Raw genomic sequence first — 22,990 nt, forward strand, 5'->3', positions numbered from 1 at the left:
TATGTTGCTGGGAAAACTACAGAGAAAATCATGGCCTATCTCTCCCTTCTAATAATCTATTTACCAATTCTGCACCAGTGTGTTTTACCTGGGTAACTCAGATATATACTATGTTAATTAACTGCCGAGACTGAAGACTCTCTTCACACTGGAATTAGATCAAGTAGAGGGAAGAGTCATATATGGGGAGACATTTCCTCTGGCTGAACCTTGGTCTCAAAGCCCAAACCACTTGCCTCCTTCATTGAAAGAACTAGCACCACCTTCCTTATTACCAGTATTTTGGCAGAAAAAGTGTTAAGAAATAATACCTCTCTTTTGGCATGCAGGAGCCCTCTCTTGCTGGACTAGTCACCCAGACTGAGACTGAGACTCCATACTCAGAAAACGAGTAATTATTTGTTGTCAAACTGTATATTCATTTCCTGAAAGAATGGAAGTTGCCAGGTTTCTCTATGCCTATTCCAGTTATAATAATAATTGTGCTTCACATTGTATAGTGCTTTTGGTTTATAAACTTCACTCACATACTGTACCTGATCTTCAAACCACCTGTGATATTAGCTCATGTGTCAGTCAACAAATACATATTAAGAGTTTGCTATGTGTCAAGCCCTAGGAATGAAAAAGAGAACAAAACCAATGTGATTTTTGCCCACCCACCACCTACAGTTGACATTACAGTGGAGAGTACAAGCCAAAAAAAAGGAAAGCGGATAGGGGAGGAAAAATATACATAAAGTAAGTACAAACTATGGAGTCATAAATAAAAATAATACTATAAAGTAAAAAAAAAAAACCAGGCGTAATATGGAGAGACCTACTTTAGGGAGGTTATTAGTCAAAGCCTTTCTGAGGAGGTGACATTTGATGAGAAGCAGGCAACAAAGTTTAGGATAGCACCTCTCATTCAGAAGAATCAGCAAGTGCAAAGGTGGTGTGTGCAAGGGGGCTGGGAGGGGTGTGAAAACAGCTTGGCACATTACAGAACCTATCAGAAAGCAATTCCTTTGGAAAATTAAGAAGGAGGGAGATGGGGGCCTGAAATGAGGTCACAGAGAAAAGCAGAGAGCAGATGCTGTCTAGGGCTGGTGCTAACAGGCTATGTATGAAGGGTTTTATTCTAAATGGAAGGAAAAGAGTCGACAATGTCACTGTCGTTTTACAGGAGAGTAAAATTAAGCTCAGGGAGGCTACATATCTTGTCAGAGTTCTTATACCTGGCAAGCTTACAGCTCCATCCCAGATCTTTCTTTTCTACAAATACATGTTAAGTGCATTCTAGATTCCAAGCACGTTACTACTTGCTAGATAAGATAGTCTTAATCTCAATTAGATTAAGTCTGGAAGTGAGAAATGGCAGTGTGAAAAAATGCAATAGAATACAACAGGCGCTATGTCCAGAAGTCTCTACAGAATGTAGAGGAAACTTGAAGGAGAAAGGAATCAGTTCTAGATGGGTGGGGCAGGGATGCTCAGAGAGTTAGCATTGAGCTGAGTCTAGAAAATAAATATTTATAGGGAAAACGAGGGTTGGGGAGGATAAGCAAAACAGATTGAGCAAAGATACAGAGAACTTAAACAGCTCAGTAGATGCTGGAAATAGCAAGCTGTTTCTGACACAAGGTGAAAGTGAGGAGCTTGAGGATAGGACTGAAAACTAGAAATGGCCAAAGGCCAGATCATGAGCCCTGGGCTTGACAAAGCTAGAAGTTTGGATTTCATTTTCTGAGCAATAGAAGCCAGTAAGTTTTCAAGTAAGGGAGCAACCTGAATGGATTTGTTTCTAATAGCACCCATCAACAGAACTGGAGAGGTGAATTGTTGGGGTAGTACAGGGTTACAAGCCTGTAAACAGAGAGACCAGGCAGAAGACAGGAAAGGTCTAGAAGAGGAAATAGAGGCCTGAGGTAAGACCACAGATGTGGGTTGTAGAGATGAGAAAAGATTGAACAGACAGTAGGTGCAGAATTCATAACACTGAGTGTTTGGGGTGAGGGAGACAGGGCATTAGGGTAAATTCTGGGTTTTTATGACTTGACTCTAAGTTCAATACTTTTTAAATAAAAAGTTTTTCCACCTTATATAAAGGAATGTCTTTTATTTGTTGCAAACAGTTTAACATCTCTGACAGCTAAGAAAAACTCACCTGAGATTATCCTATTTTGTTATTTTTAAAGAGAAAATAATGTGCTTTTCTGACAAACTATTGTTTAGAAGACAATGACTCTTTTTTTTTTAACCTAAAATGATCAGCATAATGACCTCTGCCGAGATAAAGAACAAATTTCCACATTGCCACTGGTAGGACTGATATCTAAGCAGAAAAAGAAGGTAGGTTTTGATGAACAAATTTTTTGTTTGCAATTTAACTTTCTAGCAAAGGAAAATACTAGTACTCTACTTAAGAAGATAATTCTCTTTCTGAGAACCTCAGAAAATGTGAAATAATGATCCCCTTTGTTCAGAAGTATCTTGACATGCCCTACTACCATCATAAACACAGCACACAGAAGTTCAATTTCTACTCTCAGATGCTCAAAAATTAACTTCAGATTCAAATCTGAGATATGACTTAAGATATACTAACATATCATACATGGTGCCTGAAAAACAAAACATTTTAGAATTATATTTAAAGGCTTTTCAAACTAATTTGGCTCCAAGGGACAGCAACATTTATACATTAATTATTCCAAGAGCTTATATAGGATAGCTTCCATATGTCCTGCCCTTGTTTCAATTTCCTTCCCCATGTCCCCTTTCTCTTGCTCATTTTGACATTTTTATTCTATTTGAAAGATATAGGAAAACTTTGACCATGCTTGGGTGGGGGAAATGATCTGAGACTTCTATTACCTTAATGTTTTATACAGAATGCACCGTATGTAGAGAACTGTCAAAGAAAAGGTATCGAGACCTCAAATTTTCTTGGTGAAAGAACAACCCTTAATGGTCACATGGGAGAACTGTTCCAAGTTCTTTAAAGATGCAACACATACACCATTATCACTATGATAAAAATGAAAAATGAAGGTTAGAGAGGCTGAGCAATTCACTCAGCAACACACAGCCAGTAAGTGATGAAAGTGAGATTCAAACTCAGCTCCGTGACTCTGAAGCTGAGGGAATGTGCAGTTATTACTAATTGTAGTAAATCTCCAAACACTAACCATTTTGGTGGAAATATTATAAATGCTCTCTAGATCTTTTTTTTTACAGGTACAAATGTGGAAAGTAATTTTGATTTATATGCATGTACCCTTAATTGACCATCCTCCTTATTTATTTCAGAATGCAAAAGCTCGTTCACTTATTAAACCTCTGGGTGTTTTCACAAATTGGCAAAGGAATCAGAAATAATAGACATAACATGCTTCTTGCTATAGCCAGCAATTAATGGAAAAGGCTCTCATAGCTACAGTTAACTCAGCTGTAAACTCATATTCTTCTCATCTAACTGCAGAAGCAGATTTCTGAGTAAACAAGTGAGTTAATTTGCTCTCTGAGCTAAAGTGGACCAAGGAGAGGCAATTCTCCATTGACTAAGTAGCATTGGAGTTTGTTAACGACAACCTTGAAGTAGCCTAACATTATGGTCATATGATGAATTTTAGTTTTCTAAATCTAAATTGCAGACTACTAAACAATTGCTTAGAGGGAAATAGACTGTCAGCAGAATGTATGAAGGTGGGAAGAAGACAGCATATTTTTAAGATAGATTTTTATATAATTTTGTCATTTTCCAGAGATACAGGTTACTTAGATCAGATGATTGATTTCCCCAGCCATGCTTCCTACCTCTGTAGACTCATTTTTATGTCTACATAGAAGTTATAGGCTATTATAGGATGTTACAGAAATCTTGTATGTATTGGAAGTTACAGGATGCTAATGGATGTTATTATAAGTAACAGGATGGTATAGGAAGTCAAAGGATGGGCCAGGAGTTAGGAGAATTTAATTTAAATGGTGGGGAATATAAGACCAAGGAAATAGATGGAATCTGACCAGTGGAAATATCAAAGCTACATCTGGGGGTCTGTAAGAGATGGACACTGTATTAGTTTCCTATTGATACTGTAACAAATTAACACAAACTTAGTGGCTTAAAACAACACAAATGTATTATTGCACAATTTCTAAAGGTCAAAAGTCTTGGTGGGCTGGGCTGGGTCCTCTTCTTGGAGTCTCACAATATCCAAATCAAAGTGTTGGTAGGGCTGAATTCCTTATTTGAGCAGCTTGGGAAAAATCTGCTCCCAAACTAATTTAATTTGTTGGCCAAATTCAGTTCCTTGTGGTTGTAGAACTGAGGTCGCCATTTCTTTGCTACTGTAAACCTGGGGGTTAGAGTGGGGGGACAGCTATTGCTCCTAACAGTCTTGCTTATGTTTTCCACATAGCCCCTACAGCAATGGCAACAGAGTCCCTATCATGCTTTAAATTTGTCTGACTTTTTCTGCCATGTCTCTAACTCCAGCAAGTTCTCCAAAAAGTTTTCTACTTTTCAGGGCATGTGTGTGATTAGATTAAGGCCACCTGGATAATCAAGGATAACCTCTCTATCTTAAGGCACTAACCTTTATTACAGTCTGCAAGGTCCCTTTTGCCCTTTAAGATAACCACGGCATGCCATTAGAGGGCAAAGCTCCTTGGGAGCACCATGTTTCCTGCAGGACCTGACTCACAAATACTCTAAAACAATGAAGCCACCAAAAACACCAGTCTATCCTCCAAATTTTATGAGTCTAAGAACCTTTTGCAGAAATGCCTCTTCCTTTAGAAGGTAACCAGATCAACTTAGTTTATTCCAAAGTGTTCTGAGCTCTGAAAAACAGAGTACTTAAAAGTAGTGCACAAGTTAACATCCGTCTTATTTTTAAGGCAATGTCATCAGAAAACATAGATGGAAGGTTTAGTAATAATAATAGCTAATAGTTATCGTTTTCTTACTTCATGCCAGGTATTACATAACCAATAAAATAGATGGTTGTGAACATTCTCTAAAAGTTCTTTGATAGAATGAGATAAAATTATTCCTTCTGGATGAGGGAGAAATATATTTCAATACCATCAGTACTGTAATGAAAATGTAATATCAACACAATAATCCCAGCCAATATGTACTGTGCCCATGAAAGATTTCTACATATGACTATGTAAACTAAATTTACATGTGCAAAACATAGAATGTGATTGTGCATGGCATGGTTCATTGCTGCCAACTGTTGTCACAAATCTCAAATCTGCTTTGACATCACAGTCTGCAAATTACAGTCCATCATCAGACATAGCTCACTGGTCTCTGCTTATTCATATTCTTAGGCAATAAAATCATTTCCCAGAAAGAGTACAATTACATGAGAGTCACTTTACAATGAGAACCATCCAACACAGCAGTTAAAGTCCAGGGGGTTATACAAATGCAAGTAAAGTCAGAATTTTAAAAAATATTTGAGTTGTTATTTAAAGAACCAGGGTATTTAACATGTCTGGGAATCAAATAGCAACCTGATAAGTATAGATGTTCTTTACTCCTAAGGGTATTTAACATTGATCCTAATGACAATGATTTATATTTTAGATCTAAATCAATCCTAATGATAATGATTTAAATCATTAACAAATGTATGTATTCTCCTGTGGAAATAAATTCAAAGAGTACTGAATTAACACCAAGTGTAACTAAAGGAGCTCAGGTTAGTGTGGCCTAGGTTTTATTTTGAAGTTGCTATTTAATTTTGGTATAAACATCACCCCCAACATAGTTTTCTACTTTCCTTTTAACTATTAGAGACTAGAAAATGGTAGCCATGATAACCCATTCTGTATCTTTCTAAGCTTTCTATTCTGTTCCTTCTGATTGATAATTGCTTTTGGAGACTGATACTCACTGACCTTTAGGATGAATTTTGAATGACTGTAATTTTTATTAATATCCTTCAGAATATTTCCCTGTGCTGCATTGTTCCTTATAAAAATAATTGATTAGAACATTTAGGAAATCAAATATTAACAAGGTAGATACGGTAAAACGGGTCAAATATTTGGTGACAGAAGGAAATCTAACTCTGAGTAGCGAACACACAATGCAATATACATATGACTTACTGTTGAATGATACATTTGACACTTATTTGGTTTTGTTAATCGATGTCACATTTAGAAGATCTTTGTGCTTTGGTCTTTGTAGGCTAAAGCCTAAATTTTTTATAAGTTAAAAAATGTATATTCTAAAAAAAAATTAATGCAGCTTTCACTGTGATTAAAATTAGGAAAAAATAGGGGTTTTGTGATTTTTTAGCATGTTACACTACAGTTATAAACATAAGACAGCATATAAACTTAATAAACCTAGATTTAAACAGTGAATAAATCATGTTATTTTTGTCAATCTAAAATAAAAGAAATGTTTTAATCACTTTAAATTTAATCACTTTATTATCTGAATAAAAAATGAATTCAGTAAAACATACAATCAGCTTTTATAGAAAATCTGCAAAATAGAAGTTCTCTAATAGAAAATTGTGTGACCTTTAAAATAGTTTAACAACCTACAATAAAATCTTATTTTATTACTTCATGCATTATCAACCCCAGAAAATTTTCAATGACAATAATTTCTTTGAAAGTGTCTTAATACAACCTATATTCAAATTCATTTGAATGCCATGTATCACTTGTACAGCCTCTTTCTTGACATTATTTTCTAAATATTGCTTGCATATAATCCTTTTCTGCACATACTCAAATTCATACTACAGTTGTTATAGAAGTAGCTAATTTACATATAGATTAAAAATTATTATGAAGTCCATTTACACCCTGATGAGTTAAATACAAAGTAACTCAAAACCGATATCTGGTTTCCATTAAATCTGAGTGTTATCACACATTAGACTAGTCAAAATACAGGCTTCAGATCTATGGCTAGGATCCTAAAATGTCAGACAGGGTTATGACAGCTCAGCAGATACAGAGCTAAATTTAGATATTTTCTTCAATATTATTGCAGATCATGAGATACTATCCCTTAAGTTGACTCAACTCTTTGCTTATTCTCTACATTTTGCCCAACACACTTTAATAGTAGTTGTTTTAAGCCAAATCAGTTAGCAGGCCATTGGCAATCTAGACAATTTTAATTAGACTTGAGGAAAAAAAAATTTCTTTCAAAATGATTAAGATGCTTGAAGTTTGACTATTGGCCTAGATTGATAGCCTTGGCCTACTACCCTGCCTGCTTGTCCATCTACTAGACTTCAGGGAAACATTAGATTACTGCCTGATAAAACTGGCTTTCTACCACTTCCAGTAAGCAGAAATCCATTCACAGTGGACATATTCAATTGGCCTGCTATATCCAATTTTCCATTAAGCACTCCTACCCATGGTCCCTATCTATTTATTTGTTTTTTTATTTTATTTTATTTTTATTACCGTGACATTGGTTAACAATGGTCCCTATTTACAGAGGAAGGGCTGGGTGGCCAGATTAGAACTCTATGACTTTGTCCCCATCCTGGACACAAGTTCTAGACAAAAAAAGATGTCAATCTATTGGCCGTTACCAAGTGGATTCATATTCATTCTCTCTCTCTCTCTCTCTCTCTCTCTCTCTCTCTCTCTCTCCCTGTCTCTCTCTCTCTCGAAAATTTAAACTCCTATCCACATAAGTTATTGTCAGGAAAGGCCAAAAGGCCATGTAGAATTGAGACCAGAGCTGGTGTCAAGGAAAACCATGTTAATAAGGACCAGAGGCTACAGATAAGCAGGTTAAACCATCCAGCAGATAAGAGAATAAAGGAGACTTGCAGAAAGGGACATAGTTGAAAGAACATATTGTACTACAGAGACACAGTGAAGGAAGAATAAAGAGAGTGAGATTCAGAAAATAGCAGAGTTGGAAACAGAGGACTCCTGAGTTCCCACTGGCTTTCCATCTCCTGGCCCAGTTCCCATGAAGCTTGACCATATTTCCTACCCTTAGTTTAGTGACAATCTTATAACTTCTCCATGTACCCCTTTTTTACTTGAAATGATTTGAGTGATTGTCTGTTCCTTTTAAGCAAACGTTGATTGGAACAACATGTTAAAAGATGCTTTCAAGATATAGCAATAGATCGACTGGTTAATATCTGGATTTAAGAGAAGGAAAGAAAAATATATATATGTGATTTGTAAAAAAAGGGAAAAATTTCTGGGCATCCTGAAATGGAAAGATTGTCTAACCTAACACTCGACACAATGTGCTATTAAAAAACAAACACCTTATATATCTGCTTTATTTTCATGAGAATGTACTATGTACCTAGAAGTTTTCATCTCTGAGAGGTTCTAAAGAACCCAAGGTAAACCGACATATTTGTATTTTAAAAGATGCAAAGGTCTTAAAGATGGATGATTTTGAAGTTTGTTCTGTGCTCAGCATTTACACTTAGGTGTTTATTCTAGAGATTTAAGCCTCCTCCTTTTGTGTTCATCTTACTCCTCTGGTCTAACCCCGTCTTTCCACCCAATTCATATGCTGACAATTCTGTCCCTTTGTTTCTAGTTCTTGTCTTTCCAAAGTTTACCACAAAGAGTATTTCATTTTTTTTCCCCCTTGTAAACTAAGACAAGTTTTCCGTTTCCAGAAATACAGGCAACACTACAAAAGAAATTGCAGTAGATCTGGACTACTGCCAGTCTCTAACAAGTTAAACATCAACAAAAAGAAAATTAGACAATGGCTCCTTTCTACCAGAAGAACTTTGACCAAATGGTTGTACTACAAATGAGGAAGTATTTATTTAGGGCTAAAATAGACCAACTCACTAAACAAACAAAACAAATAGAGAAATTTTAAAGGAAAACTTTTACCCAGCAATTCCACTGCTATACATTTACCCCCCAAAAATAAAAACATATGCCCATACAAAGATATGTATAAGAATATTCATGAAAGCTTTATTCATAATAGCCAAAAACTACCCTTTTCATCTTTTATAGCACGAGGATTTTTTTTCTATATTTTATGAGTATGTTATTTGTCATTACTCTCGATTAATCTGTAATGTTAATAAAATGCTTCAGGAACACAGTATAATTATTGAATGATGGTGGCAGATATGAAGAACTTCTGTGCGCCACCTGCAGCCAGGACACCGCTGGCTTCTGATTGGCCAAATTCACCTGTAGGTCAGTCACTGATGAGTACAGGTGTGATAAAGGCTATTGCAGTTAAATAACATTGCCCACATTTTATAAGGTACCTGATAGTTTTTAATTGTCCTAAGTGAATATCTAACAATATCCAGATATGGGTGATGCTCCTCCAATACAAAAAACCTTCCCTAAATTAAATAAAAATACATGCTTCCGTGCATAAAATATGAGGCTCAAATATCTCCTGCTTTAATAGGCCTACTAGTATAATTAGAATTTAGCCTTTCCCTCAAACTGTGCCATTATTATTTCTAAGAGTTTCCAAAGAAGTCCTTCAAATGTACTCCAATAAAAAATACAGATCCCAGACTCTCCTTCTTTTCCTTATCCAGTCCCCACTGTCCATTTGGCCTTGCAGAATAAGCCAGGAAAACCTCACCCCCTCATCAGCCATCCTGAGAACAGCACTGACCACAGAGAGGATGATGTCTCTAGACACTCTGGGAGTTTCCAAACTAAGGCAGCCAGTATGCAGAGTAGGGAGGCTTCCTTCCTGCTTATGGTGTGAAACTCTTCACTACTGAGCCCTGTAGGGCTTATTGCTCTGAGAATTTCACAAAGTGAGGTCCTAACATTATCTCCTTCTTTCATGGTATTTCAAAACCAGTTCAGAAGACCTGGTCCTGGAAAGGTACCACGTGATCCTCCTAATGCTTCCACCTACTGCCACTTGGGGTGAGGTCTGAATGGTGGTGAGGGTGATGGCATCTGCACTAGCAACAAGCCCCATTATAGCAACAGCACTTACATAAATGGGCACAGAATCAAGGGAGACCCAGTCTGTTTTTCTCAGTGTGTGGTCCCCTGAAGATCTGCAAAGAATGTTTGCGGGCTTGTTGCTCTGGATTCCATTCCTCAACCACTAAATCAATAATCTAGAAAGGTGAACTGATTCTAAATTTTTAAACAAGATCATGAGATGACTTTTGCACAGATCTGGGCCTGAGAACCATTACTATAGAATAGAGTGCTTCTCAATAGAATGCTCTCAAATCAGTATTACTGATACATCGCTGAAATGGGGATCACTCAAAGGTTGCAGACACCAAACAGTGGGGTCCGAGAGGAACACTCTCTAAATATCCACAATCTTCATATGGATATTTCCCATGAAAGAAGTGAAAGTGCTGGAAATTTTTTAAATGATAATGAGGAAATTGGGTATTTAATTTTTGCTTTTAAGGGGAAAATATAGAAATATCAGGGAAAATGAGATATGTTTATAATCATAATTTTTTAATCACTATTGATATAAAGACAAGTTGGTTCATTTAGGAAGATGAAGACAAGTTGGTTCATTTAGGAAGATGAAGAATGTTTAATTTGTTTTGCTCTTAAAATTATCATATTTGTATCTTAAATTTAACAATACAGTTTATATAAAGAATAATTGTCAGTTTACTCACTAAATTTACCTTTACTGAGTAAACTGAGATAAATTTACCTTTATCTCAGTTAATGAATAGCAGGCAACTATCTGAGGGACAATAAACTAGTATTTACTGAGTAGTTATTACACACCAGCCCTTGTCTTAAGCAGCATATATGTCCAAGAAAAAAGTGTATTTTTTTAAATACAGTATACAAGAAAAATTATGTTTTCAGAACGTAGTAGCACCATGATGTCAAGAGCTACAGAAACCATCTATGTTCTGAAGAGCAAATGAGGGGGGGAGGTGGGGGTGGGGTAGAGAAATTATTGAATCTAATGGTAGTTTACTTAATCTGTAACTCAGTGGTTCTCAAATCTGATAAGACTTGATAAAACAGGATTGCTGGTCCTGATCCCTGGAGTTCCTGATTCTGCAGACCTGAGGTGAGGCTCGAGAATTTGCATTTCTAAGTTCCCACGTGATGCTGACATACGAGTTTCAAACTGTTGGTCTAATTAGTTTCATTTCCTCAGCTGTGGCTGATCCTCTAACTTGTCCTGATGTTGCAGAAGCTATATCATGGGCATAATACCAGATGCACCCTGGAACTAATATCCAAATGTCTTTCTGGTTCTGCAATTGTTTTTGTCCATTTTTGATAAGAAAGGAGAAAGATTCTAATGTCAAAAGTATATTTTGTGCAAGTTAGAAATATTGAAAAATAGAAAAGTGATCTTGTAATAACTGAAAATACCATTCCAAAACTAAGTTTTTACTTTACACCCAATTTTGTAATCCAATGAAATGCAGAGCTTGCTTTTCTGACACATCTGTCCTTGAAATTTGACTATCAAAGATTAGCAGAATCACTACAGCCATGCCACCCTGAACGTGCCTGATCTCGCCTGATCTCAGAAGCTAAGCAGGGTCAGGCCTGGTTATTACTTGGATGGGAGACCACCTAGGAATCCCAGGTGCAGTAGGTGTTAAAAAAGAGAGAGGAAAAAAAAAGATTAGCAGAATCATAAAATAGCTAAATTTACCTTGTTTTTTTCCCCACTTTCTTGTGCACTTTTTCACAATGATGCACCTTGAATCTCAAACATATTTTCCCTTTGGGCTGTTCTGTTAAAAATTATCTTATTCAGCTATGGCGTCTCTTGAAGAAATTGGCTTTATAACCCACAGGGAGTTCTGTGGGATTCATTGCTGTCAAGTATCACAGTTCTCACGCTTCTGGATATTTGAAGATCTCCAATTACTAATTTTCTTAAAGAGTTCCATTGTTTTCCAGTAAAAAATATATTACAATTTCACAAACATAGAATTTCAATTCAAACTTCATGTCGGTGTATTGTTTCTTGCATCCTTTTCTTCTGGAAGGCAGCTGCTATAACAAAAGGACTCTTCTCTAGATATTTTCAAGAGTGGTTAGCATGATTTCAAGAAGCAAATCTGAACCATTAAGTGAACAACTTATTATAGCCATGGAATAGTTGTCTATCATGATTTCTCTTGTTGCATTCATTTTATTGATAACATTAATCAACAAATATATCAGCTCCTTAATATTTCAGGGATGTTATAATAAAATTGGTGGCTATTTTCACAAAGAAAAAAAAGTGTTACTTTGTAAGTGTTAGAGAATTGCATAAGAAGAATAAAAGCTTGATTACAAAACAAACACATACCTGACTAGAAGTGTCAGAGTCCAAGAAAAGCAAGGAAGATTGGCACAGTGGTGAGGCTTAGATCGAACTGTTGAAGCACAGGGGAGCTGAGGTGGGTGCCCACAGCTGCGGGGAGGAGGGGAGTGTTAGGGGGTAATGGCAGATCAGCTAGGAATGTCAGAGGCTGTGTAGAGTAAGGAAAGCATCCCCATGGGAGACTGTAGCAGCAATGGGAGATTGGTTACATACAGGGTAACTGATCTAGTAATATGGGAGCCAGGTTTCCACGGCTGGAGAAGGGAGTGACAAATATGCAAAGGGAAAAAATGAGAATAAACTTTGTTATTGGATTGAAATCTGAGGTATAGATGTGAACTCATAATTTTTAATAGAGATAGATATGGAAATATAGATGTAAATGTGAGGATGGACAGACAGACAGACAAATATTCCCTAGTTCTGTCCAGTGAGAGGACCTCAGAGCAGCAGAACTCCAATACGAAGGAGAACACTTCGTCTCCACGTCTTGGATTCTAAATAGCTTTCTCCTCTGCTCCTTGGAGTAATGGGTGATTTCAGCACTGGGGCAAGGAAAGTACATTAGCCTAGGGTATCTCATTGCTCCAGAAAGTAAGGAAGTGTTCAAAGAATGACAGAGATATGTCAAAAGCCATTTTGACACAGAAGCCATTTTGAAGGGGTTTCCAATGGATAAATCTGAGATAATGTGAGCACTGAAATAAATTATAGTAATGGATGAAATAGGAAATCATAAATTTACACTGAATACATTACATAAATTGGTTAAAAGTATGATAAGGAATGGGTTATTTATATAGTTTTAAAGTACCTCTCCATGAAACACCTATTTATTACAAAAGGGAAAAAGAGTAACTTTATACTGGAGAAGCAGTAACAGATATTCTTTAATTCAAATGATCAAAGTAAACATAAATAATGGGGCAAACTGAAATAATGAGCCACCAGATATGATGTAATGAGAACAATTCAATATTTGTCTTATTTTGGGAAAATATTCTTAACTTGACTATAATTAATAGGAAATATCAGACAAACCCAAATTGAGGAACATTCTATATAAATCCCAACTGAGGCAGACAGATCATAAGGTGAACACCAATAATTTCTGCCCCCTGGTGTTTATACCTTTGTATAATCCTATCCTTTGAGTTAGGGCAGGACTGAAAGGATATGGCAAAGGTGATGGGATGACACTCCTATGATTATGTTACAATACATATAAGACTCCATCTTGTCAGCAAAGGTGCTAGATTCAGCCTCACTGTCCTTGAAGAAGTAAGCTGCCATGAAGTAAGTGGTCATATTTGGAGAAACTCACATGTCAAGGAACTGCAGGAGCTAAGGGTGGTGTCCAGCAAAAACCTGAAGCCTCAGTCCTGTAGAGCAAGGAAATGAATTCTGCCAACAATCCAAGGGAGCTAAGCAGCACATCTTTGCCCAGTCAAGCCTCTGATGAGACCACAGCACTGGCTGACACATGCATTGCAGCCTGGTGAGACCCTGAAGCAGAGAATCCAACTAAGCCATGTTTGAACTCCTGATCTCCAGAAACTGAGGTAATAAGTTTAAGTTGTTTCAAGCTGCTAAATGTGTGGTAGTATGTTATGTAGCATAGAAAAGTAATAGCATTATTAAAGTCAATGGAAGACTGACAAACTCCTCCAGACTAATGGAGACAAAAGAATACGACAACCAAATGCAATGCATGATTCTGAACTGGATCATTCTGGACATTATCGAGACAACTGTAAAAACATGAACATAGTCTGAGAATTAGATGATAGAAAGTATATCGATGTTATTTTCCTAATTTTGATGAATGTTTTACAGTTATATAGATTATCTTTGTTAGTAGGAAATAATAAATAGAAAGTAAATACTTTGAATATAAATTCTTTGAATAGTAAATACTTTGAATTAATAAACAATTTGAATACCTAAGTATTCAAAGATGATGCAGCATCCAGTTGGCAACATACAAATAGTTCAGAAAAAAAGTTATTTGTTTTACATTTACAACTATTTTTATAAATTTGAGATTGTTATTAAAAATGTTTAAAACAAAGAAAAACTGTTCCTACTCTAGTCTTCTCCACCTCAACAAATAACAACCCTATTTCCCCAGTTGCTCGGGTCAAAAACCTAGATATCATCCTTGATTCCTCTGTTTCCTGACACTATTCATACAATCACCATATAATACAAATATTGATCGTCACCTCCACTCTTACCTTTAATTGAAGCCAACATTTTCTTTGCCGGTCCTATTTCAATAGACACCTAACAGGCCTTTCTGTTCACTCTTGCTCTGCAACTCTCCCTCCACCAGTCAATTCTCTACACAGTAGCCAGAGTGATTTTTTTTTTAAATTAATTCAGTTCCTGTCATTCCCTTGTTCAAAATCTCCACTGGCCACCCATGGCACTCCTTTCTGTGGACCACCAGCCCCTGCTTACCTCCAAGACTCACCTTCTATCTCTGTCCTTAATCAACTCCCTTTCAGTCCTTACAAACTTCTTGCTGCTTCTTGAGCTCAAGCTTTTGCATTTTCTGTTCCCTCTGTCTAGAGTTCCTTCAGACAGCAACATGGCTTACTCCTTCCTATCAATCTGGTTTTTACCAAATGCCATCTCCTCAGAGAACTCTTATCTGATCATCATACTAAAACTGCACCCTCCTTCCCATCATAATGTACATTTACCCCTCTTACCACTTTATTTTTCTTCACGGTACCCATCATCACCTGAGGTTAAAATATTTATTTGCTTGCTTACTTGCTTATTACCTGTCTCCTGTATGAGGTCAAGGTCTACTAACCTCTGAATCTCTAGGACTAGAATGCTACCTGGTGAATGAATGAACACAGCAATATCAATATTCAGATGCTGAGGTTTACAAACTGATTGGTTACATGCTTTTGCCCACCAGCCTTATAGCTAAAGTTTCTGTCTCAGAAAAGTGAACTACTACCTGTGCAGGAATTCTAGGGTCACGGAAAATTAGCAGAACCATAATCTTTAAATTACAAGAGCCCATTAAACTTCACCTTTGCCTATCCTAGGAAATGCCACCTGTTTGACACTGATGCATTTTGCAGCAGGTCTGTCTCTCCTGTTTTATGTATCCATCAACAATTATGTCAGTAGGAAGTCTTGGACAAGAAGATCTATGAAATAGGAAGAGAAAAAGGCATCATTAAGTTAATAAATTAAGAAGATGCAGAACTTGAGGATGAGTCAAACATAATGTAAAAAGAGAGAAAAAAACAAGGAGAGAAAATAGGACTGTAGAATTATTTGCATTCTTTTGACTACCATAGTAAGAGTAGCCAAAAACGCATAAGGAATCTGGATAAGGAAAGTTAAAAATCTTTGTCAAACAGAATAGTGGATACCGGAAGGAAAGGAAGGAGGGTGGGGGAGGATGAAGAGGGCAAAAAGGAGCAAATATATGGTGATGGAAGGAGACCAGGTAGGCTTTCAGTGGGGAGCACACAATAGAGTATACAGATGTCATATTATAAAGTCGTACACCTGAAATTCATATAATGTTATTAACCAATGTTACCTCCAATAAATTTAAATAAAAAATAAATAGAAAAAATATTTGTTAAAATTCCACTGCACACATTCCATTCCTAGTTACCCTGGCAATGCCCCCCACCCCATGGAAATGACATTATAATGAAGAAAATATGTCAATGCAAATGAAGTAAACAGTAATTAAAGAGGGCCATTCTAGGTCTGTTTAACTTTGCACGTTCATAAGAGGGAGGCTGTCTGGATAAAAATTTGAGATAAGTTTGAGCTGTGAAGAATGATGCCATCAAGAGAAAGAATATAAAGGTCATGAAAAGACTACTTTGAGCACAAGCATTGGAGGGAGCCTCTAGGTACTGCTGACCCACATTGCTTCTTCCATCCACTCTGTTTAAGTCAGTGGTAGATAATAAATCATGTAGTTGCAGTTCTATGTTATCCTACATAGTCTACTTCTTATTGTCTGCTTGGAAGGAAACTCCAGATTAGAGTTGACAGAAAAAAGACAGGATGCCCAATTAAATTTGAATTTCAGGTAAATAACAATATTTTTAGTATAAATATGCCCCATGCAATATTTGGGACATACTCATACTAAATATCTTTGTTGTTTACCTGAAATTCAAATCTAATCAGGGCCCTGTGTTTGTATTTGCTATATTTGGTAACCCAATTCCACATCAGAACCCAGGGCTGAGAAAGGGTGGACCTTGACTTTTCTGGTGCCTCAGTTAAGGGTTCAGAGCAATTAGAAGTCCCACTGCTTGGACAGCTCTCCCCTCCATCTTCATCATGCCAGAGGGCTAGATCCTCCCAGGAAAAGGAATTACACTAAAGTCTGTATGTTTTTCTGTATTCACATTTGCCATCTGTCTCTAAGCCTGCCAGGAGCTGCTATTCATCCATTTTTCCCTTCACTGAATCTTCTCCTATTCTGACTTATTCTGATTTTAAAAGCAGTCTGCTCAGAAAGGGACCCCTGGGGCTATGAGATGCTTGTCTTACACATTTTTAAATTTCCTATTATCATGCATTTCCATTACTGACAATAGTGTTACAGAAGAATTTTTCTTGCAAATGATGGCCAATTCTCCAAATACTAGGTGACCTCTTATCTTTAAATAAAGACACTGAAGGTTTGGGGGGTTTTGGGCCATTAAATACTAATGTAACCACAAAAAGAAAAAAACACTAGAAATGAAATTCCAGTATTAATAACTTTGTAAAGAGGAAAACAATAGAAAGTCTAAGAGATGGTAACATTTGTGTCCCAACAGATGGGCAGAGCACGATCATGGGCGATTTGGAGTGCTAATTCTTCAGCTGTCCAGGCAGATAAGAAAGTGGTCAGCCTTTTGGAGATCTTTCATTCTTCTAATAAACATTAAGGTTTGGGAATAGGGCATTGTAGGAACTGAGGCCTGTGAAAGAAGCAAGAATCCAAGAATCACACCTGAAATGTGCGCTACTAGAATCTCAATAGCATCAGCCCAAGTCTACAGCCATACCACCCTGAACGAGCCTGATCCCATCTGATCTCGGAAGCAAAGCAGGGTCGGGCCTGGAGTACTTGGATGGGAGACCACCTAGGAAGACCAGGTGCTATAGACGTAAAAAATACCCGTAAGCTGACAAGGTGCTTGCAATCTGTGAGGTCAACCAAGGGTTGCCTCGCCTAAAAAAGTAAAAATTAAAAAATTAAAAAGAAAAATAGCATCAGCCCAACCATAACTTGACACAAAGCCTTGGTGTTAGTCTATCTCAGTTTCCAAATCTTGGCATTTTGGACATTTTGAGCCAGAAGACTGTCCTCTGCATTATAGGATGTTTAGCAACAGTCCTAGCTTCTATTCACTAGACACCAGTAGCACCCTCCCAGTTGTAACAACCAAATAATGTCTCCAGAAATTGCCAAATGTCCCGTGAAGGGCAAAATTACCCCTAGTTGAGAACTACTGATCTAGAATAGAAAGAAAAGTGGTATTTAACCCTGATGGAAGATTGAAAGAACCTGGGGGTCTTGTGAAAACACTGATTCCCTGGTCCCACCCCCAAAGCATCTGATTTAACTGACCTGGGGTAAAGCTTAGGCACTGATATTTTGTAAAAGCTGTACCTGTACTTCACATGCAGCTAGGGCTGAGAACCAAGGCACTAGACTTTGTTTAATAAAAAAAAAAAAAAAGAGGAAAAGGAAAAAAAAGAATTCTGTCTTCAAAAGGATCGCCACTCTTAGAAACTGGGGGCGGGGCCCAGGGCTGAGTCCACAGATGTGGGTCAAATGGCCTCAGCTGTTGAAGAGCCAAGGCGACCAGGCACCACAAAGCCTGAGCTTGGCAGTTAGCATCTACTTACCCCAGTTTAACATGTTTTAACTGCATTTAAAAAAAAAATCTTGGAGTGTTAGGCTATGGTTATATGAATGAGGTTGCAAGACAGGAAAAGGAACAGGAACACAGAATTGAGAAATTGCAGAACTCTGATTTGAAAAAATTTCCTTTTGTTAAAAGAAGGAAGTTTCCATTTGCTGGTTCCTTTTCATTTTTTAGAAGCCTTCTACTACACTTATCTCGTGAGACTGCCCGTTATTCCTCGGGAACATGAGTAGTTATTAGGAACACTTTTGTGGTGCTCTTCAAATATTTGAAGATAGTATCACGACTGCCTTTTCTAAATCCCACACAGAGTGTGCAGTAAAGAGTTAACGGCCTGCCCGCTGCCAAGCTCTGGAGTTCCAGGGCAGGCAAACCTTTGCTTCCGCAGGGCTCTTCTGGAGAAATCGACCAAGAGGAAGTCTAGAGAAGGGGTTTCCTTTGCTTACTGAGACTGAACGTTTCCTAGAAATGTTCTGCAAGGCACAAAACATCCCTCTTTCTGTGCAAAGTGGACATGAGGCCAGAGTACGCAAATTTAGTGTAGAGACAGGTAGCACCAAGAGGGTTTTTAAAATAAGTGATAACTTGCTAATTATTGAGCTGCAGCCACATTGCTATTTGGCCTACGATATTTGCATAATCCTCATATTTTATTTTTACAATATCACCAAATCCTGTTGAAATAAATGCTAGGTAATAAAATATGACTTTATTATGAATGATTGGTAATATGCTCACTGGTCTGCAAGGAGCAGCGTTAGTGATTACACCTTGCTTGATCATTTACACTAAAACTCTCATGTGGACGCTTACATACAGACAATACTTTCTTTTCTCTTGTGCTATAGAAACCTTTAACATCCACTTTCGTTCCACCAGTGGGAGAGAACTCTATAATGAGTTCCCTTGCTTCTCAACTCAGAGAAAAGTAAGTGCAATGTAATAAGGAAGTAAACCCAGTGAGGTGTGGGCCAGCTGACAAAGAGCATGGGCAGCCTAGGGCATAGGGAGAAAGCCAGGCCAACAGAGGTGCAGCAGAGCACTGCAAATGCCCAACATGCTGCCTCAGGAGAGAATATAGGCAGGAGAGAGAAAATAATGAGAGTATTATGAAAATCAGGAAAAGAAAATTCAATAGTAAGGATTTGGAGCCAAAAGGGCAAAGCCCAACTAATGCAATACTGGAGATTATCAGTAAAGTGAGTCATACTCACTGGTATAAAGAAATAAATTTTATTCAACGCTTCCTCTCACTCTTTCTGGAGCTCGGCACCTCTAGTACTAAAGTAATTAAATGGGGACATTTGTAATATAACTCAAACCTGAAAGAAACACTCCTTTAGCACAATAAGCTGGAGATTACACTTCATGGTCTGAAAGATCTGATGGTGTGTTAGATGTTTCAACTGTGCCTTGAGACAAGAGGCTTCACTCCTCTGTACCTTGTGCCTTACATGGCCTGGTGTATCACAGACTTACACAAATATATTTATCAAAGAACACACAGGGGCCTCTGTCACTTGGGATCCAATGCTCCGTACCAGCACAAAACACCCACAATCATAAACATCTGCTTTCACAACTCACCTCATTCAGGCCCCAGAGAAATGCTTCTCTACGTATCTTGCTCCATGACTTCAAAAGAAAAGGTAAGCACACCTGAATTCTGTGAAAGTTTGTGGATTGTACCACTGTTGACATCAGAGACAAACTGATTTAGGTGAGGAGTGTTTGAGGGGCAGATGCTGCTAGGTAAAAGACAAATTAACTTGTCCAATCCTCTCAGACAATATGAATGTAACAAATACTTGCATAATGAAATAGTTTCCCAGGAGCACCATGCATCTATTTTCCTGCTTCTCTTCAGGTTCCAAATCACAATTCCAGAGATGCTTATGAATTAAACCAGTTTTTGAATATTAAACATAGTTTTTAAGAACATTTTGCAATAGTGAACATTTTATATTAGCCTTAAATTTGTGTATATGTAGCCTTAGATGTAATGTGATTGAAGTTTTGGCAATTAGATGAAAGTTGAATATGAGAAGTGCAAAAGTTTATCATGAAAATACTTAAGGTTTTATTAAATTTATAAAAAATTTAAATAATTCAAAACTTTTTAGAGATGCTTATGAATTAAACCAGTTTTTGAATATTAAACATAGTTTTTAAGAACATTTTGCAATAGTGAACATTTTATATTAGCCTTAAATTTGTGTATATGTAGCCTTAGATGTAATGTGATTGAAGTTTTGGCAATTAGATGAAAGTTGAATATGAGAAGTGCAAAAGTTTATCATGAAAAATACTTAAGGTTTATTAAATTTATAAAAAATTAAAATAATTCAAAACTTTAATTTTTAAATTTTTTTATATTTATTTATTATAACTTGTACGTTTTCTTTTAATTGGACAAATTTAATAATGAACATTTAATATATTTGCTATTAGGTTTTTAAAAGATACATAAAAATAATTTTATTTAAAAATTTTTACATTTCTTTTCATTTAAATTTTAGGTAAAAATGTGTCTAAATGTAATTGTTTATTTGATCATTTAGTATATGTTTTCTATTGCTACTGTAACAAATTATCACAGGTCAGTGGCTTAAAACAATACAAATTCATTATCTTATTCTATAGGCCAGAAGTCTAACATGGCTACATTCAAGGCTGCATTCCTTTCTGGAGGCTCTAGCAGAGAATACATTCCTTGCCTTTTCCAGCTTTTAGAGGCTGCCTATGTTCCTTGGTTCAAGGTGTCCTTCCCTCCATCTTCAAAGACAGCAACAGCAGATTGATTTCTCACATCATATCTTTCTGACCTTTTTTTCATGGCCTCATTTCTCTCTGACTGCAGCTGAAAAAGGTTCTCCACTTTGAAGGACTCATGGTTAGATTGTGCTCACCTGGATAACATGGGCTATTCAACCCATCTGAAGGTCTTTACCTTAATCACATATACAGTCCCTTTTGTCATGTAAAAGAGTCCGAGGTTTAGACTTGGAGATCCTTAGGGGGTAATTATTCAACCTACCACAATCACTGAGAATGAGCACAAGTCAAGATTATAATAGCAACTAAATATATGATTATGAAGCTCAAAAAGAAAAGAAAGAAAGGTAAAGATAAAAAGAAACTGAAAATCTTTAAAGAGGACAGTTGCTTAAATGTTTAAAAACTGAAAACTATGGGAGTGAACATCTTTATGTATGAGTATTTCTTTAGTATGGGTTCTCAGAAGTGCAATTGCAAAGAGGTCAAAGGGTTTTAATATTTTTATTTTGTTAAGAACCATTGTAATTTTATAATGTACCAAAAGGCTGTAACAGTTTATACTCACATCAACCATGTAAGAGTGTCTTTTTTACTGCTTCTTTACTCTCACTGGTTACAGTCAATACTTTTAATTACTGCCAATCTGAGGGATGAAAGATAATATCACATTGTTTTTTTAATTTACATTTTCCCAATTACTAGTGAGGTCAAACATTCATTCTTTTGTTTTATGGATCATTGGCTTTTTCCTGTGAATTCCCTGTTCATAGCCTCCAGTTTTCTGCTCTTGGGTTGTTATCTTTTTCTTTTTCACTTATATGAGCTCTTTTTTTATTCAGAATATTAATTATTTGTTTTTTATGTATGTGGCAAATATTTTCTCCTAGACCAATACTTTTTATCTTTGTTTTTGGTATCCTTCATCCTCTGAATAGTTTACCTTTATGTTGCTTTACTCTTTAATTATGTACATCTTGATCACACCTAAGTGACTTTACTCTCCTTAAAGCCAATTTCTACGTACTCATATATTTCACTTGCATTCCCAATAGATCCCTGAGAAATACATTAAACAAAAACTGTAAAACTTTGTTTTGTCCTTTTCAGGTGATAATCAATCATTAGAAATTTTCAAAAAATCATTTTAAAGGAATTCTTTGGGTTAGAAACTGACTTAAAGGTGTTTATTAGGTCAGAGCACACGTGGTTAACATATTTAGGAGCAATGGACTGGGTGGATGCAGAGCCACAGGTATGGGAAGAGACTTCAGTTAGTTATGTAAACAGTTCCCAAAGATCATGAAGGCAGACACCTGAAGACTAACCAGGGGAAACACCAGTTTCGAGTCATCTGAGATGAGATGACAAAGTATCAAAAGAGTTGAGCCCAATACAGTGAATGCCACGGCAGTACTGACAATACCGGAAAAGAAGACAGACGGGTGGACTGACAGCCACCATCAAGATGGTTGTGTACCCCAGGGACAGGTTCAAGGTTACAGGTAGTCAAGAGGGTGGAAAGAGCAGGAACTATGTTCTATACCAGCACTTCTCAAATATTAATGTGCATACAAATCACCTGAGAATTTTGTCAAAATGCAGATTCTAATTAAGTGGGTCTGAGGTGGGCTTAAGATTTTACATATCCCAACAAGATCTCAGACGATGCTGACACTTGCTGGTTCCTGAACTATACTCTGAGCAGGGTTCTCTAGTAGGCTTGTCTCACTAGGCACAGAGAAGCCCCACTTTTCAGATCAGTGGTAAAATGGGATAAGAATTCGAAAAGTAATGTAATGCCGACATCAGAGTATGAGGCAGCCACTGTCCCTCTGGGCTATATTCAGGATGGTTTCCTAAAATGAAGGTAGGGCTGATCCTGTGTACGGGGGTCCATGCAGCTTAGTCTACAGAAAAAATAGGATTGCAGAGGCTGGGAGATAGGCAGGGACTGTGACATCTGCCGCTTTTGATTATGCACAAAAAGAGCAGTAAACTGCGA

General features: G+C 36.9%; 1 non-coding gene and 1 pseudogene across 1 annotated transcript; both read left to right on the forward strand.

Annotated features, from left to right (window-relative positions):
* The first annotated feature begins 11,450 nt into the window (after nucleotides 1-11,450).
* LOC112481290 lies at nucleotides 11,451-11,569 on the forward strand (annotated as a pseudogene).
* A 5,760-nt stretch (nucleotides 11,570-17,329) lies between these two features.
* LOC112481334 lies at nucleotides 17,330-17,446 on the forward strand. Its single transcript, XR_003046873.1, has one exon. It is a non-coding gene; the product is annotated as a 5S ribosomal RNA (ribosomal RNA).
* Nucleotides 17,447-22,990: the final 5,544 nt, after the last annotated feature.

This window comes from Pteropus alecto, unplaced genomic scaffold, assembly GCF_000325575.1.
Source record: "Pteropus alecto unplaced genomic scaffold, ASM32557v1 scaffold14, whole genome shotgun sequence".
Taxonomy (NCBI): domain Eukaryota; kingdom Metazoa; phylum Chordata; class Mammalia; order Chiroptera; family Pteropodidae; genus Pteropus; species Pteropus alecto.